The following is a 19,319-nucleotide window of genomic DNA, read 5'->3' as shown; positions in this document are numbered from 1 at the left end:
CAATGACACCATTAGCCAATGTTTACTGAGCACGTACTATATGCAAGACTCCCCCTATGTTAACCTTTACAGCAACCCTGGGAGGGAGGTATTATTATTGAGAGAACTGAGAGACAGTCATTAAATATTTGTCCAAGATCCTACAGCTGCAACATGGTAAATCCACTGCTATTGGAATTTCCTGTTAAGTGAGTTCCATGGCTGCAAACTGCATCCCCACCCCTGCTGCTCATAGATTGGTCACAATGTGGCTCATAGTCATAGGCATAGGTGAATGGATCAACTATTATTTTTGATAATGATTCTGGGGTATCATCTTTGACTCAAAAACACAAACTGTTGTTATTATCTATGCAGTTTACAGCCCTCTGCTCTACCAGCGAGCTATCGAAGAGTGCACAAACTATTATTATATGACAAGATTTGTTGTTGTTGTTGTTGTTGAGACAGGGTCTTATTCTGTGGCCCAGGCTGAAGTAAAGTGACTCGATGGTGGCTCACTGCAGTCTTGAACTCCTGGGGTCAAGCGATCCTCCTACCTCAGCCTCCCAAGTAGCTGAAACTACAGGCATGCACCACCATGCCTGGCTGATTTTTGTATTTTTTTGTAGAGATGGGGTTTCGCCATGTTGCCAGGTTGATCTGCAACTCCTAGGCTCTAGCAGTCTGCCCACTTCACCCTCCCAAAGTGCTGGGATTTCAGGCTTGAGCCACCGTGCCCAGCCCACAAAATCTAAATGCTACTGTTGAAGCAAGAAAACTTGAAGACAGAATTTGCCCTCCTAATATAAGCCCATGGTAACCTGAACCTCCATCACCCTAACTCTCATCACAGTGTATTGTAATTACTTGTTGAAGATGAAATTTGATTTTCCTTTTTGATGTTAATTCTCCAGCACAGTACCTGGTATGTGGAAGGCACTCAAACTAGGGCCAACCTGGGGCTAGCTGCCTGGGACTAGTGCAAGCTCCTGAAATTCACCTGGTCAAGGGACACATGTTCACAGGTTCTCCTGGGGTTGTGTCACCAAAAAAAAAAAATTAATCTTTGCAACAACACTAAGGGGTAGGAACTATTTTTTTGCCCCATTTTACAGATATGAAATACGGGACTGTGTTGAAGGTGTTTTCTGGGGTTGATTTAAATGGAATTAATACACTCAGAAAAAAGATTCTTTTTTTTTTTTTTTTGAGACGGAGTCTCGCTCTTTCGCCCAGGCTGGAGTGCAGTGGCTGGATCTCAGCTCACTACAAGCTCCGCCCCCGGGATTTACGCCATTCTCCTGCCTCAGGCTCCCAAGTAGCTGGGACTACAGGCGCCCACCACCGCGCCCGGCTAATTTTTTGGATTTTTTTTTTTTTTAGTAGAGACGGGGTTTCACCGTGTTAGCCAGGATGGCCTCGATCTCCTGACCTCGTGATCCGCCCGTCTCGGCCTGCCAAAGTGCTGGGATTACAGGCTTGAGCCACTGCGCCTGGCGAGAAAAAAGATTCTTAATTGATAAAGGTTTTCTTTTCTTTTTTTTTTTTTTTGAGACAGAGTCTTGCTCTGTCGCCCAGGCTGGAGTGCAATGGCAGGTTTTCCACTCACTGCAATCTCCGCCTCCCGGGTTCAAGCGATTCTTCTGCCTCAGCCTCCTGAGCAGCTGGGATTACAGGTGTGCCCCACCACGCCTGGCTAATTTTTTAGTAGAGACGGGGTTTCTCCGTGTTGGTCATGCTGGTCTTGAACTCCTGACCTCGTGATCCGCCCGCCTTGGCCTCTCAAAGTGCTAGGATTATAGGAGTGAGCCATCCTGCCCGGCCAAAGGTTTTCTTTTTATAATTTGTTTCCCTTCTTGGGAATCAATGATACTCCATCCTGGGCTTCTTTTCCTCATCATCTTAGATCTTCAATATACCTCAACCTTTCTCTTTTTTTTTTTTTTTTTTTGAGACAGTCTCACTCCATCACCCAGGCTGGAGGGCAGTGGTGCAGTCTCGACTCACTGCAACCTTCACCTCCCAGGCTCAAGCGATTCTTGTGCCTCAGCCTCCCTGGTAGCTGAGATTACAGTAGCCAGCCCCCTGTAAAATTAAAAATTAGGCCTGGCTAATTTTTAATTTTGTTGTAGAGACGGAGTTTTGCCATGTTGCGCAGGCTGGTCTCGAACTCCTGGCCTCAAGTGATCCGCCTGCCTCAGCCTGCCAAAGTGGTGGGATTACAGGCATAAGCCCGTCCTTTTCTCTTTTTTTCTTTGAAGAAAGACAAGATGTACGTATCTTCCTTCCAATTCTCACTCATGTTCCCTTGTTTTTTGTGTCCCAGGGATGTCAGACACGTGTAGGCAGGATTGAGAAGTGGAGTGTTTGGAGTTTGCTGAAGGGAAGAGAGAGAGAGGGATGAGGGGTAAAGGCAGAGTCACAGCCCATGTGCAGAGGATGGGAAGGATGATTTCTTCACGGCAGAGTTTCTTTTTTCTTTCTTCTTTTTTTTCTTTAATTTTTAAAATTCTCTCCTTCCCCGCTTTTTATTGTTGTTGTTGTTTATTTAGGTCTCCACCTATCACCCACACTGGAGCGCAGTGCTGCAATCATAGCTCACTACAGCCTCGAATTCCGAGGCTCAAACCATCTTCCTGCCGCAGCCTAGGATAGGGTTCCTTAACCTGTGGTCCACAGACTAGGAAACCTATGAACTTGGAATAGAAAAAATAACCTGCCTTTATTTTTGTGAAAGTTCAACAGGAAATTGACATTTCCTTCATTTATGAATGGAAACAACAAACCACAGTAGTAACAGCAGTACCTGTGACATTGTCATGAACAGAAATCACAGGTATTTTGTTTTTGTTTTTCTTTTTTTGAGATGGAGTCTCAATCTGTCCCCCAGGCTGGAGTGCAGTGGTGCCATCTCGGCTCATTGCAAGCTCCGCCTCCCGGGTTCATGCCATTCTCCTGCCCCAGCCTCCTCGGGTAGCTGGGACTACAGGCGCCCACCAACACACCTGGCTAATTTTTTGTATTTTTAGTAGAGACGGGGTTTCACCGTGTTAGCCAGGATGGTCTCCATCTCGTGACCTCGTGACCCACCCTCCTCGGCCTCCCAAAGTGCTGGGATTACAGGAGTGAGCCACCGTGCCCAGCCCATCACAGGTATTTTCATATACTACAGTTGATCACTTCTCAGCCTATTGTCTAAGCTCAATGCACATTATAGTTGTTGCAGGCATCATAAAATAATACTTATGCTTATTTATGACCTCAGAATTATGGTGGTCATTAGGCCTGCCATTAGATTATCTAATACATTAATAAAAAGTATATATGTCGCTATATTACACTTATAAAAATATTTTGAAAACCATATTTTAGTATAGTTGGTTTTCTTTCAATTTCTGTGTATGTTTGTTATATTTCTTTTTTTTCTTTCTTTTTTTTTCGAGTCGGAGTCTCGCTCTGTGCTCCAGGCTGGAGTGCAGTGGCCTGATCTCAGCTCACTGGAACCTCTGACTCCCTCGTTCAAGCAATTCTCTTGCTTCAGCCTCCCGAGTAGCTGGGATTACAGACATGCACCACCATGCCTGTGGTTTCACCATGTTGGCCAGGATGGTCTTGATCTCCTGACCTTGTGATCTGCCTGCCTTGGCCTCCCAAAATGCTGGGATTACAGGCGTGAGCCACCATGCCCGGCCTTGGCTTTCATTTTTGTTGTCCCATGGTTACCAGAGCCTAAAGAGGTAAGACCTATGAGGCTCTCATAGTTTTTATTTTTTATTTTTTTGAAACAGCGTCTCGCTCTGTTGTCCAGGCTGGAGTGCAGTGGCGCGATCTTGGCTCACTGCAGCCTCCACCTCCCAGTTCAAGCAATTCTCCCACTTCAGCCTTCCCAGTAGCTAGGATTACAGAGGTGTGCCACTACACTTGGCTAATTTTTTTTGCATTTCTATTAGAGATGGGGTTTCACCATGCTTCCCAGGCTGGTCTGGAACTCCTGACCTCAGGTGATCCACCTGCCTTGGCCTCCCAAAGTGCTGTGATTACAAACATGAGCCACCGCACCCGTCCTCTCTCATAGTTTTATTGTTCTATTTTCCAGAGACCCTTCCTTCCTTAATTTTCATGCCTCTTTAATATTCTGTTTCTTTTACCTCACTGACCTTCTTTTTCATTCTCCTACCTTTTACTGTGGGTGTCTTATTACCCTGCTTAGGGAGTTTATCCTTTAGCATGTCACAGACCACTATCTTCAGGCAGAGGACCCCACATAGTCTCTAGTCCTGATTGTCTACCCTCTCTCAAGTTCTGTAACTTCAGTTGCCTCTAGGACACCTTCACTGGGTTTTACAAAACCCTGTTACCTGGAACTGAATATATTAAAAGCTAAGATTCCTCCCCAAATCTGCATGTTGTGCCAATTTTCCTGGCCAACTATCTTATCTGTCCCCTGGTTTTGGGACCTTATTTAAACCTTTAAATCAATTTTTAAAAAATTGGAATCTTGATGAATGGTGCAAAAATCAATGGATACAAAGGATACGCCGAGATATGTAAGTCTTCCGCCCACTGGTTCCCTAGGCACTCAGTTCCCCTCCCAGGAGGTAACCACTGTTGCCAGCTCTTAAGAGTGATTTTTGATTCCTTCTTCTGCCGGCTCTATCTCATGTCCTTCCCTGTCTGTGAGATGTGTGCCCTTTCCTTTCCAGGCCCTAGTGAACTGATATCTGGTTGAATTTATATATAAATATTTATATGTGTATATTTTCTATACATATATAACATCTCTCCCTATGGCCTTCCGGCCTGGAGTTTTCATCACGTCGCTTCCTGGATGAAGGAACCTCGAGGGGTGAGGGGCAGGGGTTGGGGGTGATGGAGAAGAGAACCTAAAGGGGACTTAGGTAGGGGGTTCAGAGTGGCCAACTGGCGTGACGCTCTGGCAGGATTCCTATTCCTATTCCTCCCACCTCAGGCCCGCTTCTAGTCCTCTCATCCAAAAGCCTCTCGTTTCCAAGGGCCGAGACAGAGACAGAGACAGCGAGATACACAGAGACAGAGACGCCGAGGCACCAGCATCCCTCTCCCCCTTCTGTCCCGCCCCATCTCTCTGACGGACACTATCGCTCAGCCAATGGCGCTCACGATAAGCCCCTGAAGGGCCAATGAACGCCAGAGGAGGGCGGAAGATTCCCCGCCCCCACTTCTAGGCTTGGTTGAACCGTGCAGGTAGGTCCGGGGCTGGGGGAGCTGTCTTTGGCACTGGTGCCCCTGGGGGTGGGGGCACGAGTGGACAGGGGTGATGGTGAGGTAGAGGCGGCGGCCCCGACACGACGAGCTCGAGGGAGCGGCCCGGCTGGGAGGCGGGGGGCCGCGGGGCCCGGGGAGCGGGCGCCGCCGAGGGCCCTGGAAGCGGCGGGGCTCGGGGAGAGGGACGCATGTGTGGGGCACGGGGACCCCCGCCCAGCGCCCACTCGTAGGCCTGGGCCGCAGGCTGCCGACCGAGTGGCCGGGGGGCCTGGCTGCCCCGGGGGCGGGCCGGGGCCGCGGCCGGGGGCGCGGAGCGGAGCTCGGGGCGCCAGGCCGAGCCGAGGTGGGACGGACCGACGCGGAGAGGAAGGGAAGCCGCATCCCGCGGGCCGCCCCTCCTGAAGCGAGCCGGGCAACGGCCGCGGGCGCCCCTGCCCTGAGCCCACCCCGCGCTCTCCCCTCCCTAACAATGGGAATGGGGCAGAAGGAGGCGCCCCACTGCGGAGGGGTGAGGGGTAGGTTTAGGACTGGGGTCCGCGGTGGGGGGAGGTGCGATCTCGGGCTCTCGCCTCTCCGCTCCCTCTGGCTCTGGAGTTGGGGGCCCTGGTGGGGCTTTGAAGCCTGCCTGAGACTTGGGTTAGGAGTCAAACTGCCGCCCCCCGCTCCTCCCCCAAAATCCGGTGAGCGGTAAGGAAAGTGATGCCAAGTCTTCGAAGCCTCAGTGACAAACGCATAGCAAGAACACATCCACTCCAGAGGTGTTTATTTTTTATTTTTATTTAAATAAGGGTACTTTTCGACATTTGTTTTTAACGAAGTGGGTGCTGTTATTTTTGTCCCTACGCGGGCAAGCCTCCATTTTAAGCGAAGCAGTAACTGGTTAAGCTGGAATTGTATTCAGGCCCAGGACTTGAACGAGGATCCTACTAGAGGTCATTTAGTCCATCCTCCAGCCTCCAGGCAAATTTACCTTCCTCCCACCCTCAAAATTAAGTTGCTCGGTCTGCTTTTAACGATCTCTGGGGAAGAAGGGTATTTTATTTGTTTCTAGTACTTCAGTCAAGAATAGGTTTTACTTTTCATGTGGAATTGACTCTGAAACTTAAGCATAATCTTGGGACAGTCGGGACGATTAGAGAGGTTTTCCTTTACTAAATATAATTAAATGTAGCAAGGGTCTTTTTTTAGATGATTAGTTAACAAATCACGTTTAGTGTTTATGAGGTACCCTGGAAACTTTATTCTCTCTGGGATTTTGGCTGTTTGATAAGCAATTTTACATTATCTAAAGTAAGTGTTACATATTTATTTCTCTTTTTATATAACGTATGTTTCTACACATATATACGGAGACACACACACATTTGCCGTTTTCTAAAGGGGACTGTATTTTCTATACTTTTTTAGTGCGATGAGGCAAATAGTACTTCAAAATCCCTGCCCAGGTAGCTTAAAGTATTTGCATTTTCTTGATTATTTTTTAGTCTAAATGAAAATCCTCTCTTTCAGATACCTTATCGAAACAAAAGATTTTCCTACCTGCTCATACTTGGTAACCGAGGGAGTTACTAAGACTTCTTGCTCATTTCTGAGTATTGTCTTTATATCCTGACACTATGAATGCTATTTGGATGCCTCTTAAGGTAAGATGTGTTATTTTTTCATTACCAGCCTCATTTTATTCATTTTGCTTTAGAACTTTGTAATGCTTGTAATTCTTGAATTTGCTATTCTTCAGTTCTTTTACCTGCCATTTCTCTTGCCTCTTGTGTTTGCTTCCTAGGATTGATTGGCTATACCTTACTTTGCATTGCTACTGTTCTTTGATTATCGGTGTGAACGTTTTAATGAAGTTCTCAAATTAACTTCCATTATAATGAAAGGCAGTGATCTTTTTAACTTTCAATTATGGCAACTTACATAGTTATAAAATTCTGTTCCAATTTTAGGATAGGTTGGCAATTCAGACATCTAGGTCCACTTTTCAAACAGGTACTTTAGAGTCATAGGTACTAGGGTGTGTCCCACTCTTGCAAATCAGTAGCTGATTCATATGTTACAAAAGATGTGTCATTAACCATTTGTTTACTCTGAAACTGCATATAGCATATTAGAACATTCTAAGACCTACTGGTTTACACGTATGACTTTTTCAGAGTCCTCCTGCTGCACCCCAGTCCTTTGCGTGACATTTCACACTGTTTTTCTCAACAGGTAGCACTTATGCCAAGTTTATTTCACAGGGTAAACCTCATTTGGACAGTGTGGACAGATGACCTTTAGATGAAAAAACTCCCATTGATGTGGTGGTTCTCCAGTCTCTTTGGCTTCTCTCATCTTTTATACATAGATGGCCAAAGAACCCTCCATTAGGACTAGGCAAAGGGCAGAGCTTAAGACTGAAATGGGTGGCTTCTTTGATTTTCTTGTGACTAAAAATACATTTAAAAAAATTAAATATTTTTAAATTTTACAAACAAAAAACAAAAAAGACATAAGGAGGGGATGGGAGGAAGGACAGAGAAGGATAAGCAGTCTTGGAAACCCTCCACCAGCTTCGCCTTCCTTCCGAGTTGGATACTAGCTTAGTTAAGATTGTTGTGTGCTAATCTGTTCTGTAGACTTCCAGATTAATGCAGAGGAGAAATCGGACAATAATGCAGTCTGCGTAACCTAAATATCTGGACTTGTGGGAAATCTTAGGTCATGTAGACTGAGTTCTCATCTTCATTTACGTTTCAGCTGCTATTGCTGGATAATGAGTGCTTATATTAATATACAGGAAGCCAAAGTGACACAGTTTTTCCAGCATTCTCCCTGTAGAGTTGGAGGGGTTGCATGGGGAATGCAACCAGAAGTTCTGAACCTGTCAAGAATTGGAGGACCCGTGTAAGAGTGTTTCGACTTAGCAAGTGTTGAGCACCAGGACCTGCTGGCCTCTGTCCTTTTTAGGAAGCAGGCAAGGGGATTGAGATCAATATATTGGATTTCGTTTTATAGTTTCCTAGGTTTTAACAAATGTATTTGGTACACAAAGCCCTACTTTTAAAGATATTTCCAATGTTTAAGGTTTTACCTCTAAATGTCTCTGAATCTGGGTTACAATACAGTAACCTCAGAAGTTCTACCAGAGGTCTCTGGCATGGCAGGAATAGAGAAAGGAAATCAGCTCCATACTGTGAGTTACCACCTGTTACTACTTGAGATTGTAATTACGTGGCTGCCTTAGTTTTGTGTTCCTTACCAATCCTTTGCTCAGTGCGAAACATCTAAGTGTAAACCAATTTTTTGGGGGTAATGTTTTCTTATTTTTATTATTTAGAAACCTTAAAAATTACAGTGTTCGTCTGGTCAGAAAAAAAGGTACTTTTTGCGGGGAGGATAGCATTGAGTTTGTGGGCTGGAAAATAAAAGCGGGGAGAGAGAACTTTACTCTTTTTCATTGGTGAATAGCCTTAAAACATTTCTAAGATGTAGTTTCAGATTGGAGCTACTTAATTTAAGTAAAAAGAAATGATAGGTTAATTAAAGTGCATATTTTGGAGCCCAAATGTTAATTTTATATAGCTCTTATATTTTGTTTCCAATTATTATAAAATGAACTCTGTCGTTCTGTCAGGCATTGCTTAAATGTTAGACTGAGTATGTGCTTGTTTCCATGCATATAGAAAGTAGTGTCATACTTACTCACTCTTCACAAACCAAAATGCGAGAGGAGGCAAGTAACAAGGAAGAATAACTCCAGACCAAAACTCTTCAATTTAAGGCACTCTCGTTAATTAGAAGTTCTCATGGAAATTATTATTTATCCCTTTTTCTCTATGTTGGGGGTCTGTACCTTTTTAAAGCCTGAATATTTCTAGCCACGACTAAGCAAAGTCAGTGATGTTGCTAGGTCTAGTTGTCAGGGTTAGGGGCTAAGGAGTGGGTGAGATGGGAGAGGTATAGGGAAAGGAAGGAGAATTGAGTGAGTTGGAGAAAAAAGTGAAATGAAAATGAGGAGGAGAGAAAAGATACAGGGTCTTTAGTGTGTGGCATGGAGCCATCATCAGTTGTCTCAGGTAGTTCTTAGGGGCTGCTGGGTGCCTTGTGTGCTAGACTGAACTATGGTGAAATTACGTAAAAACTGTTCTTGACAAGCAAAACGAGAGAATTAAGACATAATATGATATGGAAAGATCTGCAAGGCAGACAGTTAAGTGATAAAAGCAAGATGCAGAACAGTATGTATGATTTGATACACTTTGTGTTTTTTAGGGAAAAAAAAAACAGGAGAAAAAGATAATTTGCATTGGTGTATATAAGCAAAAAAAAAAAAAAAATCTTTAGGGCTGGGCGTGGTGGCTCACAAGTGTAATCCCAGGACTTTGGGAGGCCAAGGCGGGAGAATTGCCTGAGGTCAGGAGTTTGAGACCAGCCTGGCCGACATGGTGAAACCCCATCTCTACTAAAAATACAAAAACTAGCCTGGGTATAGTGGCACACGCCTGTAATCCCAGCTTCTCGGAGGGCTGAGGCAGGAGAATTGCTTGAGCCCAGGAGACAGAGGTTGTCGTGAGCCAAGATCATGCCACTGCACTCCAGCCTGACCGACCAAGCAAGACTCTGTCTCAAAAAGCAACAACAACAACAACAACAACACAAACCTTTAGAAGAATAAATAAGAAAATCGTGGCATTGGTTACCTGTTAGGTCTAGGAATTGTGCAGGTAGAGGAGAGAGTGGGAAGGAGACTTCTCATTGCATTATATCTTTTTACACTTTCTGATGTTTGTATCAGATTTTAAAAATTAAATAGAAAATTGAAAAAAATTTTAAAGAACAGCATCTCAGTCCTTCCTTTTCTTCTCTTTCTGTGTCTGGAAGTCAGAGAAATGGCAAGGGTTCTAACTGAGAGAGAATAGTTCTTGAATAGTGGTTGAGAGGATACACATGCAAAAGGTCCCATAATCTAGGACACGTGTTCTCTTGAGATCTTCAAGAATTTTGAATTTGGAGATGTATATTTCTAGTATTGAACTGCAAAGTCGAGCATTAAAAAATTTAACTTGGCCAGGCACAATGGCTCATGCCTGTAATCCTAGCACTTTGGGAGGCTGAATAGGCAGATCGCTGGAGCACACGAGTTTGAGACCAGCCTGGGCAACATGGCAAAACCCCATCTCTACTAAAAATGCAAAAGAAAATTAGCCAGGCATGGTGGTGTGCACCTGTAGTTGCAACTACTTGAGAGGCTGAGGTGGGAGGCCTGGGAGGTGGAGGTTGCAGTGAGCTGCAATTGCGCCCCTGCAGTCCAGCCTGGGCGATAGAGCCAGACCTTGTCTCTTGTCTCATTAAAGAAAAAAGCGCGCGCACACACACACACACACACACACACACACTTGCTTTTAAAGTTTTAGTAAAACATGTTTTCATTGTATATCCCCTTAAGTTAGCAAATAGATATAATCTCAGCATTCTTCCTTTTTTTTTTTTTTTTTTTGAGACAGTCTTAAACTTTGTTGTCGGGTGATCTTGGCTCACTGCAACCTCCACTTCCTGGGTTCAAGTGATTCTTCTGCTTCAGCCTCCCGCGTAGCTGGGATTACAGGTGCCTGTCACCATGGCCAGCTAATTTTTGTTTGTTTTACTTTTTAGTAGAGATGGGGTTTCACCAGCTTGGCCAGGCTGGTCTTGAACTCCTGACCTCAGGTGATCCACCCGCCTCGGCCTCCCATAGTGCTGGGATTACAGGCATGAGCCACCATGCCTGGCCTAATCTCAGCACTCTTAACTGTGTGACTTTGGGCGATTTTCTTCATCTCTCTGAGATTCAGGTTCCTCCTTCATACTGGAAATAATAACACTTACTTCAGAGGACTTTTGTATTATATCTGTAAATGACATAGGGCAGTGTTTGGCTTAGTGAATTACTACTGTTCTTATTGTAATTACTAATTTTTTTTTTTTGAGACGGAGTCTTGCTCTGTTGCCCTGGCTGGAGTGCAGTGGTGCAATCTCGGCTCACTGCAACCTCTGTCTCCCGAGTTCAAGCAATTCTCCTGCCTCAGCCTCCTGAGTAGCTGGGATTACAGGCGCATGCCAGCATGCCTGGTTAATTTTTGTATTTTTAGTAGAGACGGGGTTTCACTATATTGGCCAGGCTAGTCTTGAACTCCTGGCCTCAAGTGATCCACCCACCTTGGCCTCCCCAAGTGCTGGGATTACAGGCGTGAGCCACTGTGCCAGCACTTATTATAATTACTATTAATAATAGCTCCTCATAGCCTAGTGGTGAGAGAGAGGGCTCTGGCTATGTGATATTGGGTAAGTTCATTAACCTTTTAGAACCTCGGCGTCAACACTGTTAAAAGGGTTGTTAAAAGGTAATGGGCTGGGCGCGGTAGCTCACGCCTGTAATCCCAGCACTTTGGGAGGCCGAGGCGGGCAGACGAGTTCAGGAGATCGAGACCATCCTGGCTAACACGGTGAAACCCCGTCTCTACTAAAAATACAAAAAATTAGCTGGGCAGGGTGGCGGGCGCCTGTAGTCCCAGCTACTCCGGAGGCTGAGGCAGGAGAATGGTGTGAACCCGGGAAGTGGAGCTTGCAGTGAGCCGAGATCGCGCCACTGCGCTCCAGCCTGGGTGACAGGGCGAGACTCTGTCTCCAGAAAAAAAAGAAAAGGGTGTAATGATAGTACCTAGATCCTGGAGGGGACTTTATAAGGATTAAATGAGTTTATTGATGTAGAGTGTTTAGAACAGCACCTGGTAGGTAATCAGTAAACCTGAGCTGTGAATTTTCTTCATGACATCTGTTTGCTCAGGCTACTGCCACAGAGTGACATAGGCTGAGTGGCTTAAAGAACAGAAATTTATTGTCTCACTGTTCTGGAGGCTAGAAATCTAAGGGCAGAGGCATACTTCCTCTGAAGCAACTGGGGCAGGATCTGTTTCAAGCCTCTCTTCCAGCTTCTGGTGGCAGTATAACTCCAGTCCTTATGTAGAGTTCTCCCTGTGTGTATTTCTTTTTTATTTTTTAGACAGAGTCTTGCCCTGTTGCCCAGGCTGGAGTGCAGTGGCATAATAGCGGTTCACTGCAACCTCTGCCTCTCAGGTTCAGGTGATTCTCCTTTCTCAGCCTCCTGACTAGCTGGGATTACAGGCACGTGTCACCATGCCTGGCTAATTTTTTGTATTTTATGTAGAGACAGGGTTTCACCATGTTGCCCAGGCCGGTCTAGAACTCCTGACCTCAGGTGATCTGCCTGCCTCGGCCTCCCAAAGTGCTGGGATTACAGGCATGAACCACACCACTCAGCCTAAATTTTGTATTTTTCGTAGAGACAGGGCTGGACCTTGTTGCCCAGGCTGGTCTCAAACTCCTGACCTTAAGTGATCTGCCCGCCTCAGCCTCCCAAAGTGCTGGGATTACAGGTGTCAGCCACTGCGCCCAGCCTCTCTGTGTGTGTTTCTTTGTGTCCACAATTTCCCCTTTTTTATAAGGACAACAGTCATATTGGGATTAGAGTCCTCCCTGTTGACCTCATTTTAACTTTATGACCTCTTTGAAGATCCTATCTCTTTTTTTTTTTTTTCAGAGTCTCTCTTTGTTGCGCAGGCTGGAGTGCAGTGGTGTGATCTCAGCTCACTGCAACCTCCTCCTCCTAGGTTCAAGTGATTCTTCTGCCTCAGCCTCCCAAGTAGCTGGAGTTACATGTGCTCGCCAGCACGCCTAACTAATTTTTACATTTTTGGTAGAGACAGAGTTTCACCACATTGGTCAGGCTGGTCTCGAACTCTTGACCTCAAGTGATCCACCCACCTTGGCCTCTTAAAGTGCTGAGATTACAGGCATAAGCCACCGCACCTGGTCTGAAGATCCTGTCTCTAAGATCGCATTCTGAGGTGCTGAATGTTAGGAGTACTACATATCTTTTTTTTTTTTTTTTGAGACAGGGTCCCCCTTTGTCATTCAGGCTGGAGTGCAGTGGCACTTGGATCACTTTAACCTCCAGCCCCCTCACCCCCGGGCTCAAGCAATCCTCCCACCTCAGCTTCCTGAGTAGCTGGGACTACAGGTGCACACCACCACGCCTGGCTATTTTTTAATATTTTTAGTAGAGACGGGGTCTTGCCACGTTGCCCAGGCTGATCTCGAACTCCTGAGCTCAAGCGATCCTGTGGCCTTGACCTCCCAAAGTGCTGGGATTATAGGCATGCGCCACTGTGCCCAGCCCCCTGGAGTACTACATATCTCTTTTAGGGAACCCAATTCAGCCCAGAACAGGTGTATATCATTTAACATGGGTACTAGACTCTCGACATCTACACATAGGAAATGAAAATTTTGGTGCAAATTGATAGCATGACTTAAAGAAGTAGATTATTTCTTTAGCTTGTCATTATTTATCTTTAACAAGATTTTTGTTTTATCTTTGAAACTATTTTTTTTGAGATGGAGTCTTGCTCTTTTGCCCAGACTGGAGTGCAGTGGCGCGATCTTGGCTCACTGCAACCTCCATCTCCTGGGTTTAAGCTATTCTCCTGCCTCAGTTTCCCCAGTAGCTGGGATTACAGGTGCCTGCTACTGTATCTGGCTAATTTTTGTAGTTTTAGTAGAGACGGGCTTCACCATGTTGGCCAGGCTGGTCTGGAACTCCTGACCTCAAGGTGATCCACCCGCCTTGGCCTCCCGAAGTGCGTGAGTCACCGAGCCTGGCCCATACGCTTGGTTTTCTTTGCAGATGTTTTTCTTCTTTTGCTCCTAAAAACATTCGTATTTGCCTTCCCTTTACCCTTTCTCCTCTCACCCTGTGCGGTTTCTGAGGAATGCCTTAGATAAACTTGTGCCTCACTTGCCGTCCATATGCTGATGATTTGCAAATGTGTTTTTTTCCAGCTCTAACTAGTTTTCTGATCTCCAATCCCATATACACAGTTGCTTCCTGGACATCTCTACTTGGATGTCCTGTGGGCATTTTATTTTATTTTGTCATTATTATTATTGAGACGGAGTCTCGCTCTATCATCCAGGCTAGAGTGCAGTGGCACGGTCTCGGCTCATGGCAGCCTCTGCCTCCCAGGTTCCAGTGATTCTCCTGCTTCAGCCTCTGGGGTAGCTGGGATTACAGGTGTGCGCCACCACGTCCGGCCAATTTTTGTATTTTTAGTAGAGACGGGGTTTCACCATGTTGGCCAGGCTGGTCTTGAATTCCTGACCTCAGGTGATCCACCTGCCTCAGCCTCCCAAAGTACTGGGATTACAGGAATGAGCCACCATGTCCGGCCATCCTATGGGCATTTTAAAATGATCTTATCCACTTCCCCAAGTCCAACCTCTTCCTATCTTCTTATCCTGGTGAGTGGTAGTGTCATCCAGCCAGTCACTCAAATCAGGGATTTGAGAGGCCTCTGGGTTCCTTCTTATGCCATTCTAGTCACCACATTCTTGAGATCCTAGCTCATAATGTTTTCCTAGTCATCCTACTTCTCCTTTTTGAGTCCAGACCTTCATCGCCCTTTTGGCTGCCTGACCTTCTGTTGCCTTGTAATCATTCTCCTTGACTGCTTTCTCTCTTCCAAGTCACTGCCAACACGATCCTTGTAAACTGCACGTCCAAGCGTGTGATCATATCCCTCTTCCACCATAACTCTCCTAGCTTTGAAGGTAGAGTTGAAATGTTTTGCCAGATCATCTCTTCACTTCTTCCTGAGCATCCTGTATGCAGTAGTACAGACTGCTTGTGCCCAATGCCTGCTGTATACCCTGTTGTTCCTTGCCTCTGGGTCTTCACACAAGCAGTTACCTCTGCTTAAGAAGGACTCTACCCTGTTCTGGAAACTTACTTCCCCTAGTCTTTTAACAGTAGTGACTGGTCGAAGTATAGTGATGTTTACTATTAGTTGATCACAACCAGTTACAGATTTCTTTGTTCCTTCTCCACTCCCACTGCTTCACTTGATTAGCCTTAAAAAAAAAAAAAAGTAGTGATAATAGTAATAACAGCAGTGATAATAGTAATAATAGTAGCCGACACTGAGTGCTTCCTCTGGACCCAGGTATTATCACTTTATGATCAGAGTTCATAAAGAAGAAATACAAATGACCAAGAAGCATATGAGAAACATTTTTATTCTGATAAGTTATCACAGGAATGCAGATTAAATGACATACTGTTTTTTACCTATCAGATTTGCAGTTGACTGTGCTGTCAAAGGTGGTGAGGGGACAATCTCTGAAACTGCTAGTGTGTGTGCATGTGTGTGTGCATATGCAGACCTGGCACTTCTATTGTACTGATTGCCAGTTTGCTCCACTTTGATCCCAGCTAGTCTCTAGGTTCTTTGAGAGTGAGGGCTGGCTCTTGTCTTTTATCCTCACTGCGTGCTGTTTTTATTTTTGTTTTTTTTGAGACGAAGTTTCGCTCTTTGTTGCCCAGGCTGGAGCACACTGGCATGATCTCAGCTCACTGCAACCTCTGCCTGGAGCACAATGGCATGATCTCGGCTCACTGCAACCTCCGTCTCCCGGGTTCAAGCGATTCTCCCGCCTCAGCCTCCCAAGTAGCTGGGATTATAGGCACCTGCCACCACGCCCTGCTATGCTTTGTATTTTTAGTAGAGATGGAGTTTCACCATGTTGGTCAGGCTGGTCGCGAACTCCTGACCTCAGGTGATCCATCTCCCATCGGCTTCCCAAAGTGCTAGGATTACAGGCGTGAGCCACCATGCCCAGCCATCATTGTTTGCTCTTGATGGCACTTAGTAAATGCATATTAAAGACTGCATTGCTGGCCTTGGGATGTGCCTCTTTAGGAGAGTATCAGTGGAAAAGCTGAGAGTCACATGCATTTGCCAATCTTGGCCTTACCCTTTGGCTCTATTGGTCCCAGTCTAATAAGTGCGAGGAGCTTTGGAATAAGGATTGCCAAGAATTACGATTTTTAATAATCTTCCTTTGAATGCTAAAGGGCAGAAGTGTTTTTGTTGTTTTTGCTTTTGGAAAAAGAGAACTAGTTTGCTGACCACCCAGTGTCGTTTGGTAACTGGAATGTTTTCACGTAGTTGCAGTATAGGGAAATGAATATTTAGGTCTGTGGTGTTTATATATTTAGGCCTGTGATGTTTATCATATGCCAGGTAGTATATTTGGCAGGAATTGATTTTTAGAATTGTGACATTAGTTCTTGCATATTAGTTTTTTTTTTTAGATGGAGTCTCACTCTATTGGCCAGGCTGGGGTGCAGTGGCGCAATCGCGGCTCACCGCAACCTCCACCTCCCAGGTTCAAGCAATCCTCCTTCCTCAGCCTCCTGAGTAGCTGGGATTACAGGCAAGTGCCACCACGCCTGGCTAATTTTTATATTTTTAGTAGAGACGGGGTTTCACCATGTTGGCCAGGCTGGTCTTGAACTTCTGACCTCAGGTGATCCAACCGCCTTGGCCTCCACAAAGTGCTGGGATTACGGGTGTGAGCCACTGTGCCTTGCCTAGTTCCTGCACATTAGAAAACATTTGGGCCGGACGCTGTAATGCGCCTGTAATTCCAGCACTTTGGGAGGCGAGGTGGGTTGATCCACGAGGTCAGGAGATCGAGACCATCCTAGCTATGGTGAAACCCGTCTAAAAATACAAAAACCAAAGGCATTGGCTAGGCGTGGTAGAGCACCTGTAGTCCCAGCCTTCTCGAGGGTTGAGGCGGGAGATGGCGTGAACCCAGGGCCGAGACTTACAGTGGTGGGGTCGGCAGCTGCACTCAGCCTGGGCGACAGAAGCGAGACTCAGTATCAAAAGCTATGGTGAAACCCGTCTCTACTAAAAATGCAAAAACAAAAAAAACAAAAAAAGCAGCTGGGCAGTGCGAGAGCCCTAGTCCCAGCTGCTTGGGAGCTGAGGCAGGAGAATGGCATAAACCAGGCGGGCGCAGTGAGCTGAATCCGGCCACTGCACTTTCCAGCCTGGTGACAGTGAGACTCTGTCTCAAAAAAAGAAAAGTAGGCGTTTAGTAAGCCTTGCCTTCTCCATCACAGCTCTGTTAAGTATGACTTTAGATGCACAGTATTTTCTTTTTATTACCGTGTATATAATTTGTATTTGTAGCAGCAAGCCCAGAGAGATGGGCAAGTGCATAGTTACAGCATACAGTTTATTTTACTGGGCACTTGGTGGTGGTGTTAATTTATTGGTCAGCAAGGAGGAGCTGCAGTTGTTGATATAGATGATTCCATCTTTTTTTTTTTTTTTGAGACGGAGTCTGGCCCTAATATCGCCAGGCTGGAGTTGCAGTGGTGCTGATCGGCTCACTACAAGTTCCGCCTCCCGGGTTCCGCCATTCTCGCCTCGGCCTCATGAAGCCAGCACCGGACTACACAAGCGCCCGCTCACCCTTCCCGGCTAGTTTTTTGTATTTTTTAAAGTAGAAGAGGCAGGGGTTTCACCATGTTAGCCAAGGATGGTGCAGTCTCTGACCTCATTGATCCACCAGCCTCGACCCCTCCCAAAGTGCTGGGATTGCAGGCTTGAGCCGCAGCCGGCCAGATGATTCCATCTGCTGGTTTTCCTTAAAGTTTGTCGGCCAAGAGAAAGAAAAGTTTTTTTTTTTTTTTTTTTGAGGCGGAGTCGGCTCTGTAACCCAGAGCTGGAGTGCAGTGGCGGATCTCCAGCTCACTGCAAGCTCCGCCTCCCGAGGTTCATGCCGACTCGCCGACCTCAGCCTCCCGAGTAGCTGGGACTACAGGCCCGCCATCTCGCCCGGCTGTTTTGTGTTCTTAGTAGAGAGCTGGCGGGTTCACTGTGATTGCCAGGATGAGTGCCGATCTCTGACCTGGAGTGATCGCCCATCACCGGCCTCCCAAAGTGCTGGGATTACAGGCTTGAGCCACCGCGCCTGGCCGAGAAAGAAAAGGTTTGCTGGCAAAGAACATGATCAGAGTTCATAAGGAAAAAATACAAATGACCAAGAAGCATATGAGAAACATTTTTATTCTGATAAGTAATCAAAGGAATGCAGATTAAATGACATACTATTTTTTTAACCTATCAGATTTGCAGTTGACTGTGCTGTCAAAGGTGGTAAGGGGACAATCTCTGAAACTGCTAGTGGAGTGTGCGTTGGGCCTAGTTTTTTGGAAGATATTTTGGCAACGTATATTGGCAAAATTAAAAACGTTCTTTAATTCAGTAATTGCACTGAATTTATCCTAAGGGGGAAAAATTTATATAGAAAGATTTGTGAACAATGGTATTCATTGTAGCATTATTCATACTAGTGAGAATTGAGAATAAAGCTAAATGAGCAGCAAGATTTATAAGAAAATAAATTATGGTATATTTAAGGATGGATATTTACAACCATGAAATAGTATTTAAAAGAATTTTTCCTGCTGGGTGTGGTGGCTCATGCCTATAATCCCAGCACTTTGGGAGGCTGAGGCAGGCAGATTATGAGGTCAGGAGATCGAGACCATCCTGGCCAACATGGTGAAACCCCGTCTCTACTGAAAATACAAAAATTAGCTGGGCATGGTGGCACGTGCCTGAAATCCCAGCTACTCAGGAGGCTGAGGCAGGAGAACTGCTTGAACCAGGGAGTTGGAGGTTGCAGTGAGCTGAGATGGTGCCACTACACTCCAGCCTGGTGACAGAGCAAGTCTCCGTCTTAAAAAAAAAAAAAAAAGAATTTTTAATGTCTTAGGATGTTGAGTAAATGATAAATGAAAAATTCAGGGTGCAGAGCTATGTAAGGAACATTCTAAGTGTATAAAAGATAAGGAATGTGTATATATTCTTGTATAATATGTATGTATATATTATACACACATACATACCGAGGTAAAAGAATGGAAGGAAGTTTATACCAACCAGCCTCCTTGAGTCTCTCTCTCAGGGGTCCATCCAACCAATTGTTCTGTCTAAATTGGCACCAACTGATGTTTTCAGGTGAAGCATTGTTATCTATTAAGATGTTAACCTCAGAAATTGAGGGCCTCACATCTGATAGCACTTCTATCCTACAGGACCCGAATGGACCTAATAATATACATGTACATACATTTATCCAAGCACTTGAATCTATTTTTAACTTGTAGAATGTGATAACACAATCCACAA

The 19,319-nt window shown here is 45.5% G+C and overlaps 1 protein-coding gene across 7 annotated transcripts in view; it reads left to right on the top strand.

Moving 5' to 3' along the window:
* The first annotated feature begins 5,134 nt into the window (after window positions 1-5,134).
* LOC101004877 (KAT8 regulatory NSL complex subunit 1) overlaps window positions 5,135-19,319 on the top strand; it is a 196,595-nt gene continuing 182,410 nt past the window's right edge. For 5 of the 7 annotated variants that reach the window (XM_017950072.2, XM_017950074.2, XM_017950073.2 and 2 more), the window contains exons 1-2: window positions 5,453-5,984; window positions 6,736-6,869. The gene's annotated coding sequence lies outside the window, so the exon portion shown is untranslated. Of the gene's footprint in view, window positions 5,206-5,452; window positions 5,985-6,735; window positions 6,870-19,319 lie in introns of those variants that run through there. The other 2 variants (XM_017950071.3, XM_017950069.3) reach the window with 1 other exon arrangement.

Source organism: Papio anubis, chromosome 17 (genome assembly GCF_008728515.1).
Source record: "Papio anubis isolate 15944 chromosome 17, Panubis1.0, whole genome shotgun sequence".
NCBI classification, from domain to species: Eukaryota; Metazoa; Chordata; class Mammalia; order Primates; family Cercopithecidae; genus Papio; species Papio anubis.
Note: the sequence above shows the minus strand (reverse complement) of the source record. Positions and strands in the feature narration are given on the sequence as shown.